The following is a 26,928-nucleotide window of genomic DNA, read 5'->3' on the forward strand; positions in this document are numbered from 1 at the left end:
AAATTGAAAGGGGGAGAAATCCTTTGGAAACACATGTCTTTCCCACAGTTGAAGACCATATTCAGATCAGGGGGAACAATTAATGTGGAACAACAGCTTGTTGAAGCCTTTAAAGAAGAAAAGTTGACGAAAGATCAAGACATAGTTGAAGAAGCTATGAATGGATTATTTGTCAACATGATCATGAATGACAACAAGACTGGAAAATACTTGGATAGGATTCGACCATGTCTTCCTGGAGAAACACTCACCAATTGGACCACTGAAGATCTTCCTATAGTTTTTAATATTAATACAGAGTAATATTCAGAACTAATCTTTATGTTTAGCTCAAAAATATGAAAACTTTTTGTTATCTTGTAAAAAAAAATTATGTTAAATATAAGAAATTTTCTTTAAAATTTTCAGATGGCAATCATTCTTTACATTTTATTACATTTTTACATTTCATAAATTTACTATATTCTTTCGGAAATATGTCCGACTTAAATTTGCAGGTGTCACCGTGTTAATAGCATGTGTATTCCTAAATTTAATCCAGTGATAAATTTAGAGCATCCTATATGTCTGGAAGAAATCAATGATTGTGAGGATGAACTGGAATGTGATGTTCCTATTGAACTATTAAGATTGGTAGAAAAAGAGGACAAACAAATTCTACCCCACAAAGAAGAGATTGAGACTGTGAATTTGGGAACAGATGAAGAAATAAAAGAGGTGAAAATCGGTACCATTCTGACAGTCCATATAAAACAAGAATTGATAAATCTCCTTCAAGAGTTCAAAGATATATTTGCCTGGTCTTATCAAGATATGCCTGGTTTGAGCACAGATATAGTAATACACAAGCTTCCTATCAACCCAGAATATAAACCGGTACAACAAAAGCTCAGAAGAATGAGGCCAGAAATGTTGTTGCAAATCAAAGAAGAAGTGATGAAACAAATCAATGCAGGTTTCCTACAGACATCTAAATACCCAGAATGGGTAGCCAACATTGTTCCCGTACCAAAGAAGAATGGGAAAGTTAGAATGTGTATGGATTACAGAGATCTCAACAAAGCTAGTCCGAAAGATAGCTTTCCCTTACCCCACATAGACACATTGGTGGACAATACTGCAGGGCATGCATGGTTTTCATTTATGGATGGCTTTTCAGGATATAATCAGATAAAAATGAATCCTGAAGACATGGAAAAAACAACATTTATAACCATGTGGGGCACATTCTGTTATAAAGTGATGCCATTTGGATTGAAAAATGCAGGGGCAACATATCAAAGAGCCATGGTAACTTTGTTTCATGACATGATGCACAAAGAGATTGAAGTATATGTAGATGACATGATTGCCAAATCCCGAACTGAAGAAGAACATATTCAAAATCTGAGAAAGCTTTTCCAGAGATTGAGGAGATATCAATTAAAGATCAACCCTGCAAAATGCACTTTTGGGGTAACTTCTGGGAAACTTTTGGGATTTGTGGTCAGCAAAAAAGGAATCGAGATTGATCCAGATAAAGTCAAAGCAATTCAAGATCTTCCACCACCCAATACAAAAAAAGAAGTTCGAGGCTTTTTGGGAAGATTAAATTATATATCTCGGTTCATTTCTCAATTAACTGACAAATGTGATCCAGTGTTCAAATTACTTCGAAAGAACAATCCTGAAGTTTGGAATGAAGAATGTCAAGAAACTTTGGATATTATTAAGAAATATTTATCCAATGCCCCCATTTTAGTATCACCAATGCCTGATAGACCATTAATTCTCTACTTGACGGTCTTCGAAAATTCGATGGGATGTGTACTAGGACAGCATGATGAATCAGGAAGGAAAGAAAAAGCTATTTATTATCTGAGCAAGAAATTTACTGATTGTGAAGTTCGATATCCACCAATACAAAAATTATGTTGTGCCCTGGTATGGACTACTCGAAGACTCAGACAATATATGTTATACCATACTACTTGGTTGATATCAAAACTTGATCCTTTGAAATTCTTAATGGAATCACCAGCTTTGACAGGCAGAATGGCTAGATGGCAGATGTTATTATCTGAGTTTGATATTGTATATGTCAACCAAAAAGCAATAAAAGGAAGTGTCATAGCTGATTTTCTGGCCAGTCGTGTATCAAATGATTATCAGCCTTTGAACTTCAATTTTCCCGATGAAGATCTGTTGTGCATATCTATGAATGAAGAAGTCAGAACAAATGATGAATTTGCAACTTGGAAGCTTTATTTTGACGGAGCATCTAATGCTTTGGGACGAGGAATCGGGGCAGTGTTAATTTCTCCAGAAAATGTTTATTATCCCTTTACAAGTAGACTGGAGTTCTTTTGCACCAATAACATGGTGGAATATGAAGCTTGTATCATGGGGTTGAAAGCAGCTATAGAAAGAAAAATCAAATTTCTCAAGATATATGGAGATTCATCTTTGGTGGTGTATCAATTGCGAGGAGAATGGGAAACAAAAGATCCCAAATTGTTGGAATACCGAAATTTTACACTCGAATTAGTGAAAGAATTCGAGAAAATTACCTTCAATTATCTCCCTCGGGAAGAAAATCAAATGGCAGATGCTTTGGCTACATTAGCTGCTATGTTTCAGGCAACTAAGAAAGTTGATATGATGCCAATCAAAATGCAAGTATATGAAATTCCTGCACATTGTTATAGTGTGGAAGAAGAGATAGATGGTAAACCATGGTATCATGATATCCTGCAATATATCAAAAATCAAAGTTATCCACCAAATGCATCAGAAATTGATAAAAGAACCTTGAGAAGAATGGCTGCTGGATATTTTCTTGATGGCGAGATTATGTATAGAAGAAGCAGTGATCAAATGCTATTGAGATGTTTAAATACAAGCGAAGCTCAAAATGTCATGGAAGAAGTACATAGTGGAATATGTGGAACACATGCAAATGGTCTTTCTATGGCCAGAAAAATAATGAGATATGGATACTATTGGGCTACCATGTACACAGATTGCATTGATTACGCAAGGAAATGTCATAAATGCCAGATATATGCAGACAAGATTCATGTACCCCCATCTCCTTTACATGCAATGACAGCACCCTGGCCATTTTCTATGTGGGGAATAGATGTCATTGGGGTAATCACACCAAAAAGCATCGAATGGACATTGTTTCATCCTTGTGGCAATTGATTATTTTACCAAATGGGTTGAAGCTGCTTCATACACCAATATTAAGAGGTCCACAGTTTGTAAATTCATAAAGAAAGAGATAGTTTGCCGGTATGGTCTACCAGAGAGGATCATTACAGATAATGCTCTGAACCTGAACAATAAAATGATGACCGAACTTTGTACACAGTTTAAGATCAAACATTCAAACTCAGTGGCATATCGTCCAAAGATGAATGGGGCGGTTAAAGCAGCAAATAAGAACATCAAGAGAATCATTACAAAGACTACTGAAACTTACAAAGATTGGCACGAGAAGTTACCTTTTGCTCTATATGCATACCGAACTACTGTTCGAACATCTACTGGGGCAACTCCTTTTTCTTTAGTCTATGGGATGGAAGCAGTCTTACCAATTGAAGTTGAGATTCCATCGCTTCGAATATTGAGAGAAACAAAATTGGATGAATCTGAATGGATCCAATCTAGAGTTGATCAATTGAACCTTATTGAGGAGAAAAGATTGAAAGCTATTTGCCATGGACAGATGTATCAGAAACGGATGATGAAGTCTCATGACAAAAAAGTACATCCAAGAGGGTGATCTAGTATTAAAAAAGATCTTGCCTATACATAAAGATTTCCATGGGAAATGGATGCCTAATTGGGAAGGGCCATACGTTGTGAAAAAGGCTTTTTCCGGAGGAGCGTTGATCTTGGCAGAAATGGATGGAAAAATTCTGAGAAATTCAATAAACTCAGATTCTGTCAAGAAATATTATGTTTGAAGAAAAAAAAAAAAGGAAAAAAGAAAAAAGAAAAAGAAAAAAGAGGGTCAAGGTGAAAACCCGCAAAGGGCATCTTGTAACCAAAGGAAGGATTTGAGTTGAAAACCTGAAAAGGCGGCTCAAATACAGGTTGATATTAGGCATCTGGCAATTGAATCCTCTTAAGATTTTGACAGTTTGGAAGAAACTTCACATCTACAAGCATTTCGACAACGTTTGAGATCTTCCAGACAAAAGCTTACATCATTTCTCTAAATTGTATCAACTTGATTAATTTAGAAATACTTATGCTTATAATTTGTTGAGACATTTGAATTTTTATTCTTATGTTTGCCATAACTTTGAATACAATTCTATCTATTTCAAGTTCAATTTATTGGAGATTCAATTTATTTTTGGAAATTCAATTTTTTCTTTTCTATTGACTTAACATAATTTTGAAATAATTTAAAGATTTCTGAATATCACTTTATGTTAATACTTTTAAATACATGGAATACAAAGTAGGCAAATCATCACCATCTTAAAGCCATGAACATCAAGATTGTTACACGGGATGCTACCGACAACCAGGTTGAATCCGCCAAATCTACTCATCAATTGCTCCAACCGATCACCATTCAGTTCTTGCACATCTGTTTTCAAAAATATACCAAGACAATAGAAGGTGATCTTTGCAGCACTAATTCCAACAAAAGGAAACAAGACGTTGATATCACTGGGAAATACGTTTCTATACAGATCCTTGTGTATGGTCTTTAAGGAAATCTAGAAGCATTTCCACTTCATCAGGTTCAAGTGGAGTAACTTTGTTCCTTCCAACCTATACTAGATTCCATTTTCAGCACTCATTAAGAACATACTTCTGGACAATCGAAGGTGTCTCATTGTCATAAGCTTCAAAAGCCTTACAGATCCTTTCTGTCAATTTGGCACTTCCTGTACATGTTTATAAACAATTCAACCTTTTATATGGGTTCAATAGCATTTTCTGGAAGTGTTCTTTGAGTTATCTGATCTGGTTAGACAGAACCAAGCATTGAATTTGGAAGATGAATGTCCATAGCATCTTCTGGAAGTGTTCTTTGAGTTATCTGATCTGGTTAGACAGAACCAATCATTGAATTAGGAAGATGAATGTCAATAGCATCTTCTGGAAGTGTTCTTTGAGTTATCTGATCTGGTTAGACAGAACCAATCATTGAATATATAAGATGAATGGCTCAATAGCATTTTCTGGAAGTGTTCTTTGAGTTATCTGATCTGGTTTGATAAAACCAATCATTGAATTTGGAAGATGAATGTCAATAGCATCTTCTGGAAGTGTTCTTTGAGTTATCTGATCTGGTTGGACAGAACCAATCATTGAATATATAAGATGAATGGCTCAATAACATCTTCTGGAAGTGTTCTTTGAGTTATCTGATCTGGTTTGATAAAACCAATCATTGAATTTATAAGATGAATGGCTCAATAGCATCTTCTGGAAGTGTTCTTTGAGTTATCTGATCTGGTTGGACAGAACCAAGCATTGAATTTATAAGATGAATGGCTCAATAGCATCTTCTGGAAGTGTTCTTTGAGTTATCTAATCTGGTTAGACAGAACCAATCATTGAATTAGGAAGATGAATGTCAATAGCATCTTCTGGAAGTGTTCTTTGAGTTATCTGATCTGGTTTGATAAAACCAATCATTGAATTTAGAAGATGAATGTCCATAGCATCTTCTGGAAGTGTTCTTTGAGTTATTTGATCTGATTCAGTAGGAACCTCAGAACCAATCGTTGGAATTAAAAGATGAACTGCATGATCATCTTCATTAAGAAGTTTCTTTTCAAGCTTCTTTTGCTTATTCCCTTCTCAAAAATCATAACCCAAATTTCACTTTTTCTTGTAATGGGGATCATTGCATAATGACTTACTATCTTTTACCAGAAGAAGGGCATCAGCAGCCTTAGTCATTTGCACAGCACATATAAAATTTATCAGTTCTGCAATTGATGAATCTGGACCACGTCTCTACATGGCTATTGAAGCTTCAGCATCTGAGAATCCCATTTTTGTCAAGTATAACAGTTTATTCTCTTCATCAGAATCAGAATTCAAGATTTCTTGGTATTAGAAGAACTATCGATATCTGTGAAATCATCTTGAAAGGTCACTTCATAATCAGATGAATTGTTATCAGACTCAACATGTTGCCTGAATGCAAGCTTTTCAAGAGCCTATACTATTGAGTTTTATTCTCAAGAGGTTTTGTGACATTATATCTACATCTACATTTGTCAAAGATGATAGATTCTCTGATTCGAAGAAGAAAGATCTATTGGGTTTTTACAATTGAAGAAATACTCAATTCACCAATCTGAAATCAAACAACTTAACATTCATGCATCATATTTAGGCATTTGCAAAAATAGATGCATTTTCATTCATTTTTATTCTTGTTGAAATTTTAACAGGAATTTCAAAGATTTTAGCAAAGATTCAAATCCATCATTTGATGGATCAGCTTTTCCAGAAAGAGTTCATAATGAGAAGAACTCATCCGAAGAAGGAAGAAGAAGTTCATAATGAGAAGAATTTGTTCAACCTTTTACCTAAATCCATCATTTGGTGGATCATCTTTTCCAGAGAAAGTTCATAATGAGAAGAACTCATCTGAAGAAGGAAGAAGAAGTTCATAATGAGAAGAATTTGTTCAACCTTTTACCTGAATCCATCATTTGGTGGATCATCTTTTCCAGAGAAAGTTCATAATGAGAAGAACTCATCTGAAGAAGGAAGAAGAAATTCATAATGAGAAGAATTTGTTCAACCTTTTACCTGAATTCATCACTTGATGGATCATTTTTTCCAGAAAAAGTTCATAATGAGAAGAACTCATCTGAAGAAGGAAGAAGAAGTTCATAATGAGAAGAATTTGTTCAACCTTTTACCTGAATTCATCATTTGATGGATCATCTTTTCTAGAGAAAGTTCATAATGAGAAGAACTCATCAAGAGCTTATTCAACCTTTTGAATGACTCTATCACGGAAAGGAGGTCATCATCATCCCCAGTAGAAAGTTCATAATAAGAAGAACTTATTTGGAGAGAGAGAAGAATTTATTCAATATCTCCATGATGATCAAAGTAAAGTCAAATGGATAAAAAATTTTATTATCTTTTCATCTTTACCCTATTCTTGTTAACACAAGAATGAGCAAAGAGGGGCAGCTGAAGATATTAATTTTTTTTATCCATATTATTATTATTATTATTATTATTATTATTACTATTATTATTAAATATATTAAATACATATAAATATTATTAAAAATAAATAAATAAAAAAAAATATAATTACAGGCCCAATTACAACTGGACCGGCCCAGTTACAAACCAACCAGAGCCGGTCCAAATCCAACCAGAAACCCTAAATATTTGGGTTTCCAGTTAGGGTTTCCTAACCCTAATCTAAACCAGCCGCCTCATCACAACCGTTGGATCTGGCAAGATCCAACGGTCCACATGGTTCCAGAGAGAAACCCTAGGGTTTGATACCCTAGGGCCACGCGGCGCCGCTCCAGCTTCCACGCGGCTGCCGACAGCCCTCACCGCCTCCGCCGCTGCCACGTCCCGAATGAAGACTCCAGAAGATCAACGCCAGCCGTCCATGCAAGGCTACGGGGTGAGTCACCACTGGTAGTCCGGTGACTCACCGAGGCCCCCTCTTCGGACCGGTCTGAGACGAACACCGGTGGTGGCTATAAAAGCCACCACCCATCTGCGAAAAAAAAAAAAAAAAGGAGACAGAAACCAGGGACAGAGACAGAACCAAAAAGGAAAAAAAAAGAAGGAAAATAGAGAGAGATATAAAACTACCAACGATCCCAACAGAGCAAAAACAAAAAACAGAAGGAAAAAGAGAGGAGAGAAGCTTACCAAGGAAGCCTTGACCGTCGCCGGAAACACTGAACATCGCCGGAGAACCGAAAATACCGAAGGTATATTTATAGATCTGCTCCGATTGGGAGCCATTTAAGGAAAAAGAACATCGGAACCGTCCTTAGGACGGTCCGATCTATCCAATAGTATAAAAATAAATTTTCCGGCCACCGGATGCGGTGGCCGGCGGGGACACTCGCGGCGGCAGACGGCTGCCGGATTCCCTCCGGTGAGGGAATCTAGAGAGAGGCCAGAGAGAATTCTCTCTCTCTCTCTCTTTCTGCTTAAAGAAAAAAAAAAGAAGAAATGAAATGGCTGGCCCTTCGGGCCAGCCGGTTTGGACCATTTATAGTCCTTCCCGAACGACGTCGTTTCGGGAAGGACTATGCGCGTAATTATGAAATAGTTAAATCCCTTCCGTAGTCCTCCCAACTTGTAAATGTTTTATTTTGATCACTAAACTGAATTTATAATAATTTTAATTCAGTCTTTGAATTTTAATTTTATTCATTTTAGTCCCTTTTATTAAAATAATATTTTAGGATAAATGACAGATTTAATCCCTTAATTTTAATAATAATTTTTTAATCCCTAGTTTATATTTTTAATTTATTTGAATCTAATATCCGAATTTTAGATAATTTTATTTTAATCACTAAATAAATAAAATAAAAAAAATAACCTATTTAATCCCTATAGTTTTGATTAATTATGAATTAGATTTTTAATTTTATTTTTACTGAAATTTAGTCATTTATTTTATATGTTTTAATTTATTTTATTTTTTTTAAATATATTGTTTTAATAGAATTTTTCTTTTATTATCTTGTTAAATATTTTGATATATATTCATAAATATATATAATAAATAGTAACTTTTAAATATTTATTTTTAATATCGAAGAAAAGGACAGTCTTAATACAACTGGATGTCCTATTCTGATATTTTAAAATTAAAAATTAAATAATATTATTTAAATTAATATTTATCAATATCAAAGAAAAGAACTGTCTTAAGGCACCTAGAAGTTCTTTTCGGATATTTTTAAATAAATATAATTTTGAAAATAATAGGATTATAAATTAAATATATTTTTGAATTTTTAAATTTTAATAATAGAGACAATTTATAATTAAAAAGTACCAATTTTGGGCGTTGTAGGGGTGCTAATCCTTCCCTAAACGTAACCGACCACGAATCCCTTTTTATTATTAAAAAGAACGAATTTTTGGTTATAAACGCAGATCAGTTTAATTTTTTAATTGATGTTTTCTTAAAACTCTTTTAAAAAAAATATTTTTTTTAGGTATTCGACCTACCTGACCCAAAAGGCCGATGGCGACTCCTAAATTATTTTCAAAACCATTTATTCACATCAATTTCCCCGCCAAATTTAATATTTCGTGCCCGGACGAAAACCGGTTACGACAACAGAGGTTGACACCCACAGAGGCTGAGCTTGCCACTGATTGGTGGGAAGCTAGTAAGTGTTTTTTTGATGGCACGAATGATGAGAACCCCCCACTTCGAGAGCCATCACCTGATCGAGCCGATTCTACAGCTAGACACCCAGAGCCATCACCTGATCGAGCCGATTATACACCTCCACAACGAGAGCCATCACCTATTCTATCATATCATCGAGCCTCTTCTCCACCATCACCTCATGATAGGCGACCGGAAAAGATGCCACGACATTTATCTCCCTGTTCTCCACCTCTACGGGATGAGTTAGGAGAGTTACGTGATGAGGTCAGTGCTTTGCGTGAGGAGGTCGGTACTTTACGTGACAATAATGGTGCATGGCGTTATGAGGTAAGGTCTTTACGTGGTGAGGTAGAGGTTTTATGCAATGACAATGGTACTTTACGTAGTGAGGTATCTACTTTACATGATGTGGTAGCCGCTCTACGTGAGATTGTTGCATCGTTGAAAAATGAGCATACTCTGCAATGAGGTAAGTTTGTTTAATACTATATTAAAAATGCAAATAACCTTTTTTTGGCATTATTTATTTGTTTATTTACTAATTTATGTATTAATTTATTTTTAGCGGCCCGATAAGGTAGATGCTTTATGTCGGGTTTTTCTTGCACAACGGGGTTCACGCATCAGACGTCGTGCACGTGCCATTACGTCTCCTTTCACCCCATTAGTTCCAAGACTCCGTAAGAAGAAGCCAGATTCACATGTCATCGTTCAAGAGGTCCCCTATCGTTCAATAGGCCCCTCCCACCGTTCAAGAGGCCCCTCCCACCGTTCAAGAGGCCCATCTCATCGTTCAAGAGGCCCCTCCCACCGTTCAAGAGCCAATTCACATGGCATATTATGTCGACATATTGATAAACCCCCTCACGTGCCCGATATGATGGATGAGAGTTGACTTTCGTATCAGTTACCGGTCAGTACCATTCAGGTATCTGAAGTGGATAGGAGAAAACTACCAGACACAATTAAGGATAATACCCTTTGGGCTAAGACCATAGTTGATTTTTATCTACATGAGCGGAGCCAGGGGTGTTACGTTGACATATGCAAAATCGACGATGATATGCATTTGTTTCTTGATCGGTCTTGGTGGGGTATTTTATTAGGGGTTGAAGAGAATGGCTATTTCGAATGGGGGTAAGTCTTATATTCTTCTTATATTATATTTTGATTAATTTTTTTAAAATCTATTAAATTCACTAATATATGTATTTTTTTTAATAAAACATCATATTGATGCATGGGTGTCACTTCTTTTGATAATAAGAAAATTGAAGAAAATAAAAAATACGCGATGGACTATTATGCCTTCGTCTTTTCACGAAGCTCACTTGAAGGATCAGAGAAGTGCTTCATATGTGTTGGGTAATGGAAAAACTAAACTTTATCCTGCGTGGTGAGAGGTCGATAAGGTTAGTATTTATTTTTGAATATTTTAAAGGTGTTCATAAATTTTATTTGATGTGCGCAATTGAATTATTAATATGATTGCAGGTGTTTATCCCTATTTTGGAATGTCGTCATTGGCTTCTCGTCGAGCTTCAGCTCTCATCCCTGAAGACGATAGTATATGACAGCATGTTGAATTAAATACCATTGTATGATTTGTGAGATATTATTTGTAGGGGATGGAGCGCTCATTTGGCTAAATACTTGGATGCGATTGATTATTTGACTAATTCTAGAAACAAAAAGCCAAAAAAATTCAAAGTTACAATGATCAGAGACGAGACAACGCCACAACAAACGGAGGGAGCCAGAAGGGATTGTGGTCCTCTTGTATGCATGTGCTTGGAACGTTTGACGACAGGAAGTAAACATTTTATACCTCTCACATATAGAGATAGAGGTGCAGTAGGGTTGTGGTTTCGGTATTTTATGGCTAGAGCGATATATGCGAGACGTTTCCTACCTGCATCCGTATGCTGAAAGTGTACATAAACAACAGAAATTGGTAAGTTTGAGCAAGTGCTGTTAACATATATACTCTTTGTTGGTTTGAAAATGTTTGGTTAAGTACCTAGATAATTTGTTGTTTGTTGGTTTTAGATGTGTAGAAAGTGTTGTTTTTGAGCAAATGTTTGGTTTCTGCAGGTTAATCCTGAAGTGAGATGCGTGAATGTATTTGGATGTAAGCTCCCTATTGTTAGGAGCATTTGGATGTACTGTCTGGGGTTAAATGTGTTGTTGATTTATATTTTTTAGATGTGTAAATAAGAATTGTTTTTTGCTTGTTTAATTGATTTGTAAAAGTTGATTTATTGTTTAATAAAATTTCAATCTGCATTATATTGAAGGCAAAAAGACCTGTTGAAGGTACACTTTTGCAACGCGAAAGTCAAATTTGCGTTGCGATTTTCGCGTTGCAAATTTTACTTTCGCTTTTCGAATTTGACTTTCGCAACAATCGCAACGCGAATTTGACTTTCGCAACAATCGCAACAAAAAATCGCAACGTGAATTTGACTTTCGCGTTGTGAATTGAAGGAAAACACCTTCAAAAAGATAACAGACAACAGTCTGATAAGTGATAACAACTGAACAGATCATAGCAATATTCAAACTCAAGTTACTAATGAATGTCTAACTGAAAATGTATGCATTCACACATAAAATACACATAATACAACGTTTACTTTTAAAAATCACCTATGTTAATAAGTCCCAAAAGGTGAAGCCGGTTGTGATTGGGATTTTGATTTTGATTTTGATTGCAATTTTGATTTCCTTTTGCTTGACACCATATGAGCTTTGGATTTTGATGAGGATCCATATTTTGGTAGAGGAAAAGATGATTGTGATGGCACTGGTGATCCACAGGTCAACCTTGTATGACCACTTTCCTTGCACTGACTGCATGTCGATATCCTCTTCTCTTCACCCTTAGACGGTATACGATCGTGATTTTTTGGTCGGCCAAGTAGTGTTATGTTCATGAATGGTGGCAAAACTGTTTGTAAGTCATCTGGTATGTCCCACTCAGAAGGATGTGGAATAGGGTAGACAATCTCGACATAAGTCTGTCGATATACTTCTGTAGTGTAGCAATCCATAGCGTATACGCTTGAATCATCTTGGTTTAGATGAAGAGCAACTTTTATAACATGGCCACACGGATAACTAGATGTTTTCCATTTCATACAACTACACATCTTTGCATTTAAATCGACAAGCCCATTTAAGTTATTATCCAATACTTCAAATAAAGTGTTTGAACATGGTTCAACTCTCCATGACGTTGACTTCACAACACGTTTCGTTATCTTTTTTTCAGTCCATGGTGTAACACGACGTTCCAATGTTCCTATAAATTTAAATAAATAATACTTAGTAAAATATATAAATATGATAAATTATGAATTTAAAGAAATAATACATGCATGGTTTCTTTTCTTGTAGTACCACTGTTGAATAGAGGCTCGAAAAAACTCCATTAACATAGTAATGGGTAATTTTCGGGAATGACGACTTAGAGCGTTGATTGATTCTGCACTATTAGATGTCATGAAACCATATCTTACTGCAAGTTGATGTACTCTTGACCATCTTTCAAACCCGACATCTTCTAGTGTTTGAGCACATTGAGGCAAAACACGTCTTAAATAATTTATATTCTTATTAAAATCCACTTCCCGATAAGCTTTTACAACCTTCCAATATGTCCATTTGTGATTTTTTTATACCAGTAGACCTTGATTTTAGATTTCTGTACAAATGAACACCACAAAGTCCATGAAAAGCATCTGGGAAACACCTTCTAACAGTGTTGTCAATTGAGTTTGACCTATCGGATATGATTGTCAGATTGCTAATAGGACCTATGCAATCCCTAAGATGCCCCATAAACCATGTCCATGAATCAGAGGTTTCATATTTGCCAACCCCGTAAGCTATTGGCAGTATCCCATTGTTAGCATCCATGGCTACTTCTAATAAGTTTACTCCAAGGTATCGACCTTTTAAATGTGCTCCATCAACTATAATAACTGGGCTCATGCAAGTAATAAATGAACGAATCTACAAAATAATATATACAAGAAATATAATCATTTAAATGTGAAATGCATGTAACTAACAAAACTGAGCTAACAAAATTATATTGATTTACTAACCGCAACACCAATGGCGATAAACATCAACTCAAAGCGTCCATCTCTATCTATTTTGATATGAGTTATCGACCCATGATTTTTCAGCTTTAAATTGTGACAATAAGCTGGCAGTTGGGCAAACGATGCTTCTGGAGACCCCCTCAACAATTCCAAAGCATAACATTTGGCTCTCCAAGCTTGAGAATATGAGATACTAATCTTGAACCGAGCATTCATGTCAGTCGTAATTTCATGTCCCCGATATACCCTTCCATTCAAAAACATTAACTCAGCCAGAAAACCACCCAACACCTTTTTGTTTGCCTATCTATGGTGAGGAAAAACTTGGGTTCTTGAACATGTATGTTTATCAATAAAAGTCCTAACTTGAAACATTTCACAATCTTTTATCCTCTTTGCAATCATACGCTACGTACAGTTTTTGTCAATCATACACTTTGTTTCGAAACGATCTTTGCTTGATTTGTTAACTTTTAGTTGATAGCCATGTTCCACACATTTCATATACAAAGCTATCTTCAAGTCTTCCTTTGTATCAAAACAATCATCTTTCTTGATACGAATAACTTTTGTGTAACAATCAACTGCTATCTTTACCAACTATTCTTCCGGTATCTGAAGTAATTCTGGCATATTCCAGTTATACTCCCGTGGCATTTTCTTCTTTTTCTTTTCTTCGGGGACTTCTTATTCTTCTTTTTCTTCTTCAGGGTTATATGAATTACATAATGGATGCTCAATATGTTCATTCACAGTCGTAACTTCCTCCTTATTATTATCAACAACATCTTCCTCGGCAACGGCTGTTTCATCATCAAAATTCGGGTATTCACCAATATCAAAATCATTACACGCAGGGTTTGTTTCCTATTCTGAAACATCATCAAAATCTAAGTATTGACCAAGATCGAAGTCCGGGTATTGACCAAGATCAAATTTTGAATACTGACTAGTACTCATAATTTTTTATGTTGGCTCATAATCGTCTAACTGGTCAATACAAAAACCGGAATTTGGTGCTGAAAATTGATTGGGATTTGGATTAGGAAAAGGTTGTGGGTTTTGAGATTGTGTTTGATATTGTGTTTGGTATTGGAAATGTGGTGAAACAAAATTTTCTTTGTGATGAAATTGTGGTGGAATCATTAAATTTTGAGGTTGATAATAACGTTGTATATTGTGAGCACCATAAACTGGGGTTGAAGAACTTTGTTGATTACTACCCGCTATTAACCCAACTTCACTACTTCTAGGTTCAACAACATACAATGTAACATCATCTTTTTGTGAAACATTAATGTAAGCAATGAATCGTTCAACATCTTCATTTTCGGTTAACAAATAAACTTTATCTTTTCTCTGACAAGATAACCTAAATCCTCTTAGAGGCTCTAAATTCAATTTCTTTACAACACGTAACATTAGAGTTTCATAAGTTAACTTTTTTAATGACAGTTTTAGTTGAAGATTCATGGGTAAAGGAATATATTGTAAAACACCATGAACATTCTCTCATGACCCTCCAAAACACAAATCTATCCCAACATGATCAACATTAGATGATTTCATTCTACAAATTGTAAATTAATTTACTAAATAAATGAGCTATAAACTACATATCATTACTAACTTAGAGAAAAACACACCTTTATTAAGTTGATAGTTGATAATTTGGGAGAGAAATCATTGAAAATTATAGAGAAATAAAATTATGTAAAACAAAATTAGAGATGGGGAAGGATGTCGTTGGATATAGGAACGTATGTCGCCGGAGAGAGTGATAGATGGAGATGGAATGAGTTGCAGTTTAGGGATTTAGGTTATGAGTTGTTGCTGCTGCGTAGTTATATACCCAAAACATTTGTGTTGCGAAAATAAAACCTGTTGCGAAATTAAAATTTGTGTTGCGAATTCGAAAATCGAGTTGCGAAAACAAAATTCGCATTGCGAATTCAGAAATTGAGTTGTGAATTTGAAATTCAGTGTTGCGAATTTGGAAAATTGCAACGCAAATTCGGAAATCGCAATGCGATTTACATATTCGCGTTGCGAATTTGGAAACTGAGTTGCAAAATTAGAGTTCGCGTTGCAAATTTGTTGGTCATTTCGTAAATCCAAAAAAAATGGTTAAAATCTTATATTATAAGGCATTTTCAGTCACTGAAGTTATTTTCTCTTAATAATATATATATATTTTTTTAAAATCTTAATATAATATATTTTCGAGCTGCTCACGAGCTTTTCGAGTCGAGTATCAAGTAGCTCGTTTAAGCTCGTTAAGAACTCGAGTCGAGTCCATTCGATCCGAGTATTTATCGAGCCTTGATTGAGTCGATCTCGAGTAGCTCAAGGTATTTCTCGTCTCATTTATAGCCCTACTTATAACTACTTGTCCTTTAGCATCATTTAGTAATTCTGTATTGCTGAACTTCTCAAAGCTCACTCTGTCACTTACCATTTCAGGTTAAAGGAAATATTTTTGTGCTCTTATCGACATCAATTGACTAGTTCCTCCAGAGTTGCTTGTGGAGTACGACACATGTGATTAGGGGGTATGTAGATTACAGTTATTTTTATATCAGTCTGAAACTTGTTTTTACACTGTGTATTACTAAATTCTGTTTTAATGTCTGAAATTATATATATATATATATATATTAAGATTAATTTATGATTTTCAAAACTTGATTTGTTAAAGTTTTATTTTTCATCTGATTTTCAGAGTGGGTCGCTCCGGTGATCTTAATGTGACACCTTAGATCGGATCGAGTCACTGCATAAGTATGAGGGTATTACAGTTTCTATGATCATAACAACTATTTTGAACATATTAGAGGATGTCTAAGAATCTAAAACATCATATATCATTTAAAAATTAAGCTTCAAACTCATTTCTTCGTATAAATCAACTTACCTCATAAAATAATCTTTTATCTTTAAATATGTAAAAAGAAATTATATTTTTGGAAAGATTAAAAGAGTAATTGATTTTATTAATATTCAATAAATTTGTATGGTTTATAAATTATTTTTGGCGTGACCCTAAAGTGAAGAAAAATAGTTTCATTAATATGAGGTACTACTAAATGAACCAGTATCTTGAATTCTATTTTTGACTTGAAAGGAATTAGTTTTATGAGCGTTTTGAATTTTTTTGACTTTATATATTTTATTAGATCATTATTTTTTATTTAAATATTTTTTTTGAATAATCTAGAGTAATTATAAGGTATTGTATATTCAAAACTTTTTTAAGTTATTGATATTGCACGCACATCCTACAGATGTTACTATTTAACCCCAAATCTTAAAAATTCAATATTTCCTTCTACTTTTGAAATTACTTAATAAATTTAAATATTGTTTTAAATTATGTATACTGACTATTTGTACGTTACTGTGTGAAGGCTTTTAGTTTTGAATAATCAATATCCTTTTATATTATACCTATGAATTGTATTTTAGCTGTTTTATTCTTATAAGCTTTTAAATTTTATTTTCTTTCATTTTTCTTCATTAAATTTTTCTAAATGTATTCCTCTAAATTTTTGAGAAATTAGAATAAACTTTTATCAATATTAATATTTATTTTTTATCATATATATATATATATATATATATATATATATATTAATCTAGGATGCTTACAAGTTGTAGTATATGTTTTAAATACTCAACTATTTGACAATGAATGCTTAAATATCTTGTATTCTTTGGTGCTCAAATCTAGAACCTCTAAGAATAACAACTATTTCTTTAACCACTTAGGTAATTTTGTTCGTGCCAAGTCACAATATATTTAAACCTATTTATTAGAATTCCAATTAATTTTGTTTAATTTTTAGTTTTAGAAAATGTTAATCTCCTTAAATAAGTATTGTGAAGATACTTAGCCCATCCAAAAAAAAAATTAGTGTCAACAACAAAAATGCAAAAAAAAAAAAATGGAGAAATAGTATCAATTTAAGAAAAATCACGTCAACCTTTTGTTTTTATTTAATTTAATAAGTTAATTGATAAAATTTGATTTACCAAAATTTTTGATTAGTTTAAGGGTGATTACAAGATAATATTTTGGTAAATTTTTTATTTACCAAAACATGCTTCCTCTGATTTCCCTATCCGTGGTTGTGATCTTTCTTCCAAGCTGGTGCTGAAAGCAGTGGGGAGGAAGATGACTTGGAGGATGGTTTTTCTGAACTTGAAACACCTGCTAATACAGACACCAAAGGAGATCCTATTGTTAAGGATAAAATTGATGATGGATTAGATTCTGATGAAGAATTATCTGGTGATGTTGAAACTGCCTCATAATAAAATCATCTTCAAGGAAAACTACCTCGTAGTTATTCAAAGCTTTTATTTCTACTCCAAGTATTTCTATTTATAAGGTTCTTAATAAGTGGGTTGAGGAAGGCAAAAAGTATTAGCAGAGATGAGGTTTCAGCAACAAATTTCAATCTTCGCAAGTGCCGAATGTATGGGAGGGCATTGCAGGTGATTTGACTTATCATTGTATCTTTTTTGAGTATATTTTTTTATTAAACTAAGGTCACTTTGCTGTGAACGAAATTACCTTCTCTGCATATAGGTGTTTATTCAATGTGATTTTAGGGTTCAGGTAATTTTTTATAAAGAAATATGATTTGAATAAGAGTTTATAAAGAAATGTTAAATAACTTGTAAACACGAAGCTTGTATTGCTTGTAAGTGGTAGAGGGTAAAACTAAATACGATTTAAGCAATTCCGTTTATCATTTTCCCCCTCTAATGTTTTATTTTAAAATTTTCTACTCTTTAATTTTTTTTCCGGAGGGCTTTTAGATTTATGGGTAAGTACAGATTAGAAACTCCCATTTGCATTCCATGGTAGGCTAACAGGGAAATGTAAGATTCTCTGGTTTTCTCTGTTTTTCCTTTTCTTCACTATAGCAACAAAGAAAATTTTTATTGTTTCATTAAATTGTGTTCCTTATTTGTGACGGTAAACATTACTTGATTGTTTACAGTCCATGGTATTAAGTTAAACAGTTAAGCGTATAAATTGATTTTTTGTCAAAAAATAAGCTGAACAATAAATCAACTTTGTGCTGATGCTAAGCTGCAAATGTGGAAGCAATTCATCATCAGCTTTTTATAAGTATTTGTGTAAAACTTCTTGTTTGGATATTTTAACTGAAGTACAAACCATTTCAAATAAGGAAAGTTTTGGTAACCTAAACGGTTATACCAACCTCTCTTTTGTGATGAAATGTTGTTGAAACTTTGGTTTCTTTTTATTTTACCCAGTGTATTAGTATATTCTCCTTTCCAAAGGAGTAGTTATTGTGCATTCATCAATCATGTCTTCTGGATGCATTGTTTGCTTGTGCACTCATCAATTGCTCTCAATCAAATATGTGCTAACTGATCATTAGGATCTTTAGGTCTTCATCTAGTTGTCTAGTTGCAGGTGTTCTTGCAACAATCTTACATCCATGTGATAATACTGCTAAGCCTGTAGCTACTGTGATCAGAAATTTGGTTGCACAAATTTGGCACTAAAAAGGTTCTGAAAACTGTGCCTTTAGTGTATGGTTTCCCCTTGGAATTGTCTCACTTTTTTTCTCCTTTTAATTAGGAGACAGATGGATATACTCTTAATAGAAAAGTCATTTCCCTGATTTGGATTTTGCTTGTTATCACCTCAAGGGTTAAATAGAATTTGATTGCAACTTGCTTTGGCTTCTAATATTTACGCTGCAGATTTAGCAGTCTGACAGTGTACTAGTTCAAATCTTAGAATATAAACAACCATGTTTAGGCATCTTTGTCCTTAATCTAATTTGTTAGATTACTTGATATTTATTTAAATGCTTAAATTGAACTGATATTCTATTGTGTAAGGTTTTGGTCGTGGAAGTTGTCGGTTTTACTTGATTGCATTTTGTTCTTTCATTTCTGTTTGCAGCTCTCTGAGTGGTTGGAGATGAAGAAGCAGCTTGAATTTGATGAGAGAGATTATGTTTCTCGAGTTGATTTGATTGTCAAAGTACAAGGTCTCCAGAAGGCAGGAGACTACATTCAGACTGTCCCAATATCTTTCAGAGGAGAGGTAACTACAGAACGTTGTTGGCTAACTGTGTTCTTTCCAACAATTTGAAGAAAGCGGAGTAGATCTTTGACAAAATGAGGGACTTAGAATTTCCATTTACTGCATTTGCTTGCAACCAGCTGTTGCTCCTCTATAAGAAGTTTAACAAGAAGAAAATAGATGTTGTGTTGTTGTTAATGGAGAAAGAAAATATCAAACCTTCACCCTTTACTTATAAAATCTTAATTGTCACAAAAGGTTTATGTAATGACATAGCCGGGATAGATCAAATTGTTGAGACAATGAAGGCTGAAAGTTTTGAACCAGACATCATTACACAACTAAATACTATGCCTCAGCAGGCCTTACGAAAAAAAGCTGAGGAAGTTTTGAAGGCATTGGAAGGGGAAGTCATAAAACAGAATCGTTGGGGTTGCAGGTTTTTGCTTCCTTTGTATGCTGAACTTAGAAAGGCTGATGAAGTGGAAAGAATTTGGAAGGATTGTGAATCAAAACCCCGTTTTGAAGAGTATCTGGCTGCCGTTGAAGCTTGGGGAAAGTTGGGTCAAGTTGAAAAATCAGAGGCAGTTTTTGATAGGCTGTTAGAGACGTCAAAAAAGCTTCCCGCTAAACATTATACCAAGATGTTGAAGGTATACTCATACCATAAGATGATGCAAAAAGGGAAAGATCTCGTTAAACGAATGGTCGATAATGGGTGTCAGATCGGCCCATTGACTTGGGATGCACTTGTGAAGCTTTATGTGGAAGCAGGGGAAGTGGAAAAGGCTGACTCGATCTTGCAAAAGGCATGCCGGGCAAAAGAAGCTAAGCCCATGTTTACTTCTTTCATGGTTGTGATGGAGCAGTATGCTAAAAGGGGCGATGTCCATAATACAGAAAAATTTTCCATAGCATGAAACATGCCGGATATGTTGCTCGACATCGAGAGTTCCAAACTCTAGTCGAAGCAAATAGAAATGCCAAAGCTCTAACTTATGGTATCAGGGAGAGAATGCTTGCAGATAACATATTCCCCAATAAGTCCTTAGTTGCTCAATTGGCTCAAGTCGATGTGTTCAGAAGAACTTCATTGTCTGATTTGCTCAAGTAAGGATTTTGACGTTAACCTCAGGTAATGGCAACCTTTATTTCTATGCACAGTTATCTGTTTCATGTAATCAAATGTTGGTTGTGTTATGACCCTGCGAGAGAAGAAGAGTAATCGAAGAAAATAGAGGAAGAGTGATCGAATAAAATAGAGGAAATAAAGATTAAAGAAGAGAATAATAGATTTTAGGAAATAAATTTTTCATTCATTGATTGCAGAAGATAAACATTTTATGGTAGTACTATCTATTTATTTGTTTATAGGTACCGAATCCATGGATATGTCGGCTGTTGTCCTTGGCTAACAACCTCAACGTTCACTGCTGATATTGGCTTCTCATTCTGAGCCTGTTCACAATCCACCTGATCCATGCTAGTCCCCTTTTAATTACTTCTTGCCTCCTCGCGTGCAAGGTAAGTAAAAATCCCTAAATCTTCAGATACAATTCCTAACCTTTGATTTCTTATTTTCCCCTTTTTATCATCGAGTCTCACCTCTTCTACTCTGATCGTGACAATACCCTCCCCATGAAATAATCCTTGTCCTCAGGGATCAAAATCTGAGAATTGTGCTGAAGTACAATATAATATTCCATAGTGACATTTTCCAGTCCTAATTTCATACACTGCATCTGATTATGCTCTTGCTCCCTACGTTTGTCGAGCACCATAGAACCTTGTTGGCAGCTTTAATCCATTTTGAAGAGCAAGTGAGGTTTAATTGTAAGACTGTAATTTCAAGTAAACTCGGCCCCTAACCTTCAAATTTCTATAAATTTACATTATGTTTTGTGCCTTCAAACCCCATGCCTTTAACATTTGATTCATGTTTTCCTTGGGTTTGAGAATTAAGTGAACTATAGACTGCCCACGATTTTTCCTTCTTATGGTTGAAGCTAACAACTCCAATAGTTCATGCTCTCTAATTCTTATTTCATCTCAGCTGCATTTAATGTTGATTTCCCTTTTATTGATGGCATTTCCCTTTCCTTGAGATGATTCTTGTGATGGTGGTTATCTTAAGTGCAATGAACCAACTAAACCATTCTCTGTAAGATCAATTAAAGCATTGTGCATACTATGTTATTGTTTCATGGTCACATCAGTGAAAATAATTTGGTCTGGTTGTACACCTTGTGCAGCAGCATACGCTCGCAGTCTCATTTCTCCAGCAGCTGGAAATCTAATGAGCCAAAGTGCAAAAATAAATTTATCTTTTGGAAGAACATAATCAGATCACTTGTACTGAAAAGTTGGATCCAACATATCACGATTTTCCTGCTTATAATCATTCACAAAATAGCAATGAGGGAGATGGACAAGCTTCTCAGAATAAATGTGTGCATAGCGCAAAGGAAAAATAAACTCATCAGTGACCAAGTAATCAATGTAAACTGCCCTAATAATATCAGGTAATCCCATATATGAGACTTGTACAGGTGCCCTAATAACTATTCATGTTGATAAGGATATGTACTCCATCCTCATTTATCATTTTGGCAATTACATCTGATGACCTAGCAGAGACATCTATAAAATGCTCAGCTTCAGATTGGATACGCTGTCTCCATTCAGTACTATCATTTGGACTCAAGGCATAGCAAAATACCTCAACATTCTCTCTGTTTTGCATGCCAAATATTGATCCCATGAGGTGTGACAATGGGTGGTTGCCAAAGTCACTACTGACATAACCGACCTTTAATCTCCTATTTCCACTATTGCTCTTGATAAGAATTGGTGCAAGATGATTGAAATGATGAAGAGTAAAATGTGATGCAATTATGAACAAATGAACATCATATTTAAGGCTTATATCAAGGGCAAGCATTGGATCAATAGGATATGCTATGGCATGGAAATATTGCACACTAGAAAGAACTGACATAGTAATGTGCCTTCGGATAAGTCCTTCAACTTCAGTAAAAATTTTATAGCGTTCATCCTAGTTGCACACACTGTAATGCATGTAGGGGGTTACAAGTAGCTTCAGGAAAATCAGGTCGAAAAAAATAGTGCCTCTTATAACTTTTGACGGTAGTTTCCACATGTCCATTGTCTTTATAAGCAGAAGCCAAATTTGCATGGGCTACTGCTATATTTGAATGAATGTTAATAGCATGAATAGAATCCTGAATTGTATCTGACTCTACCAATCTCCTTATAAGTGTTACCCTTGTTTACTAGCCCATCAGCTGCTAAGGAATCAATTTGCAAAACCTCATTGTAACAAGATATATCTTCCACATAGTTTCCTTGTTGCTTATAGATTACTACAAGATTGTTGAATGAAGTAGACAACCTTGTTGTGAAGTTATGCGAGCATTGTATGCTTCCCACCATTTTGGTGAAGTTGATTTAGCCATTGTATGCTTTATCTGTAACACCCATTTCTTGGATACGTTTTCGTACACAAGTCACATGTGTCACATAACTTTTAAAAATATTTCCTTATTTGTAAACCTATAAGAATTGTTTCGAAAATAAAACAAAACAATTTTGTTTTTAACATCATAATAATAAAACGTTCGTTGTAAAATATTACAAAAATTATAACTTTAATACATTCTAGAGCATTTTCTTAAGTCCAAATACATGTCAGCTAATTATCAAAATAGACATAAATGTCCTATAGTTACTGATGAGGCAACCTTGGATTGATGATGTCCACTGCACTCCTTACCCCACTAGTCTTTTCTATTTCCTATATGTGAAATCAACACATGCTAAGTATTTACTTAGTGAGTCATAATAATACAAAATGAATTATACTTAAATATAAGCATATCACAAATTATCAAAGTATGAATGAACATCGTATAATTCATATCAATACATCAAATTGGCTTGGCGAACCAATCTTCATTCAAATAGAATGATAAATATCTTTAGTATGCCCAGCATACCTATAAATCAATATTTTCTAATTTATCCTTTATTTTACCCAATGTATGTCAAATGAGAATACAAGATACATGCATTGCACTGAAGTGCCGAAATGGAAATTCACAAACTTATTATGAATTCCATGAATTACACATATGGTGCCAAAATGGTCATTCATAAACACATTATGAATACCATGGGTTGCACATTTAGTGCCGAAAATGCACTGTTATGCATTAAACAAAATCGATCGATAACTTATACACATAATTGTATATCGAAATGGTAATTTATAAACTCATTATGAATATCATGATTGCATATATAGTTCCAAAAGTACACATAGTATTGATACGAAAATGCACCGTTATGCATTAAACAAAATCGATCGATAACACCATACACAAAGTATGTTGAAATGCACTTATGACTCTCAATGCACATACATTGAGCTTTTAAGTCAAATTCACATATTTAAACATTTATTTTTGCAATATCGATAACAATTGAACAACATCAACGTTCATCTATTCATTTTAGAGCAATTCATACTCTAAAATTTATTCGTAATATCATTTCCATAAACATTATGTAAATATATCAAAGTATTGTAAAACATGCTTTATCAAAACATTCGAGGTTGACTCGTCGCAAGTCTCCCTCATTTCATAGAAGTACAGTAAATGCACTCAACTGATATGCCTGACTAGTATGCTGTAATGATGTCCGACTATTCGACAATTTTATCCTTGCCCTTTTTCTTACTTGACTCTGGAGTTTGGTTACGATCTATACAAGCATATATTAATTACACATACCATACAAATGTTAGTATACTTTCTAACATTTATACTTCTAAAAATACTCAATCGTACTATTATTTTCAATTTCTATTAAAACTCATCCTATCTTAAAATTTCAGGCTTAATAGTATTAGTACCCCTACTATGGTATCGATACTTCTATACTATGGTACCGATACTCCCTTCAGTATCGATATCACCTTCAGTATCGATACCATTTTTGCATTATGGAATCCATAATATCGATACCTTCCTCTTAGTATCGATACCCACAGCAGTATCGATACTAATTGCATCAGTATCGATACTAATTGCATCAGTATCGATATTGTTCCTCCAATTTCATCAAATTTAAACCTATAGTATCGGTACTGTTCTTCTAGTACTGATACCCTTACCCATATTTTCCATTTTTCATTTCAATTTTTACCCAAATTTCATTTAATTTTCTTACTTTTACCTCCAACAATACCATTAAACTTATCCTCACTAAACTCAACTAACTTTCCTTCATTAATCTACCTATAACATCCAAAATCTTCAAAGAACACTCAAACCCAAGAATCACACTACTTTTTCATACATGTTTTTAAACACATCCAAGGCTTCTAATTTCTCATTTACTTTTTTGACAAGTCAAATTTACTTGTAAACCTCAATAAAAACTCATATTTCATCATATCACTCAAAAACTCATTTTCTTAAATCTTAAATAATTCACTACTCACTTAGTTTTAATCCTCCTTGAACTTTCCTTAAGCCTCTATATCACTTAAGGTTTCAAAACCAACCCATAAAATAAAGGAAAAACCAACTTAAAGAAATCTTTCCTTTTGCTATTGGGAGAATAGGGATAACGGGAAGAAGGAGAAGAGAACCAACGTTTTCCAGCTATTTACCATTTTCCCCTTTCAACCTTATTAAATATCTCCCAAAAAATGAATATTAAATTCATTCATTCTAAAAGACTAAATTGTTCTTCCATTATTCCATTCTTACTAATTAGTCTTAAACACAATTTCCCCAATTCATTTCATGTAATTTACTATTTATTCAATTTAATTCTCTAAATTTTAAATCCTTTCATCATGGTCACTAACTCGACGCTTGGGGTATCGCATTATCATCATGGTGAGAAGAAGAGTAATCGAAGAAAATAGAGGAAATATATATTAAAGAAAAGAATAATAGATTTTAGGAAAGAAACTTTTCATTCATTGATTGCATAAGATAAACATTCTATGACAGTACTCTCTATTTATTTGTTTACAGGTACCAAATCCATGGATATGCCAGCTGTTATCCTTGGCTAACAACCTCAACGTTCACCATTGATATTGGCTTCTCATTCTGGGCTTGTTCACAATCCACCTGATCTATGCTAGTCCTCTTGTAATTAAATTTGGCCTCCTCACGTGCAGGGTAAGTAAAAATCCCCAAATCTTCAGATACAATCCCTAGCCCTTGATTTCTTATTTTTCTCCTTTTTATCATCGATTGTCACCTCTTCTACTCTGATCGTGATAGGTTGTTTACTTCTAGACATTCTATGTTCGATTTAAGAAATGTTCTTTTTTTCTTTTATGGAGTATGTGCTCACTTCCGTACAGTCGATATATGATTGTAGTGGTTGGTTGTTAGTTCCTCAAAGATTGGTGAGCATTTCCTGGAGTTAAAAGACCTCACTGAAAGTTCAGATATTTGACTCCGCACAATCTAATAGCCATCAACACCAAAGATGGATAAAATATACAAAATAATATTTGGAAATCCATTATGCTTTAGCAAATAGTATATTTGAATATTTAAATCCATTTTATCTTTGCAGATATATTCGATTTGGATAATAATATTTTCATCTAATGCTAATAATGGATTTTCTTATTTTAAAATAGTTATTTGTAATTTAAAGGTTATGAAAATTGTGGACATCTCATATGTTACTATGTATTCCTTTATAGAACAAAATTTGATTTGAGAATTTTTTTCCTTTCTTGTAATCCCTAGATCCGGCCTACACGATACGTTTGAATCTAGGCTGTCACATGCCTTATTTAGAGATCATTTTCAGATTAAAAATGCATTTAAGATCCATTTTAGTAAATAAAATACAAATAACAATAAAAATACGGAAATAGTCATCAGAAAAGTCCATGCAGTAATATATACAGAATGTATGAGGACAGTAGTAAAAACATGTGTCATCAAAGTAAAGGGCATACATAAATATACAGTGAAACAAAAGTGAGGAAAGATCGGTCTTTCTGATGCCAAGCCCGTTTGACTACTATCTGATACTATCTGAAAAGTTAGAAAAAATTAAAGCATGAACTAAAAATCCCAATGTGCTCCTTACAGTGTATAAAATATATAGATAAATACTTCAGTAAAATTTATTTTACAAAAGCAACTCTTTAAAACATGAACACTACCCCCATATGAACACCAAAATGTATAGGTTCCCCTGAACCATACACCTACCTATACGCCCAGTAAGGACCTTTGTAATAGTATAAGGGTCTGTAGTAAGGTCTTAGCCAATGCACAAAAAGAGGTTTCTGTGGTAAGGTC

General features: G+C 34.1%; 2 pseudogenes; one reads left to right on the top strand and one right to left on the bottom strand.

The window, feature by feature from the left end:
* The first annotated feature begins 17,584 nt into the window (after nt 1–17,584).
* Nucleotides 17,585–20,672, top strand: LOC120151998 (annotated as a pseudogene).
* A 1,199-nt stretch (nt 20,673–21,871) lies between these two features.
* LOC120152007 lies at nt 21,872–23,011 on the bottom strand (annotated as a pseudogene).
* Between the last annotated feature and the right edge of the window lie 3,917 nt (nt 23,012–26,928).

This window comes from Hibiscus syriacus, unplaced genomic scaffold (assembly GCF_006381635.1).
Source record: "Hibiscus syriacus cultivar Baekdansim isolate YM2019G1 unplaced genomic scaffold, ASM638163v2 tig00002840_pilon, whole genome shotgun sequence".
In the NCBI taxonomy this organism is placed as follows: Eukaryota; Viridiplantae; Streptophyta; class Magnoliopsida; order Malvales; family Malvaceae; genus Hibiscus; species Hibiscus syriacus.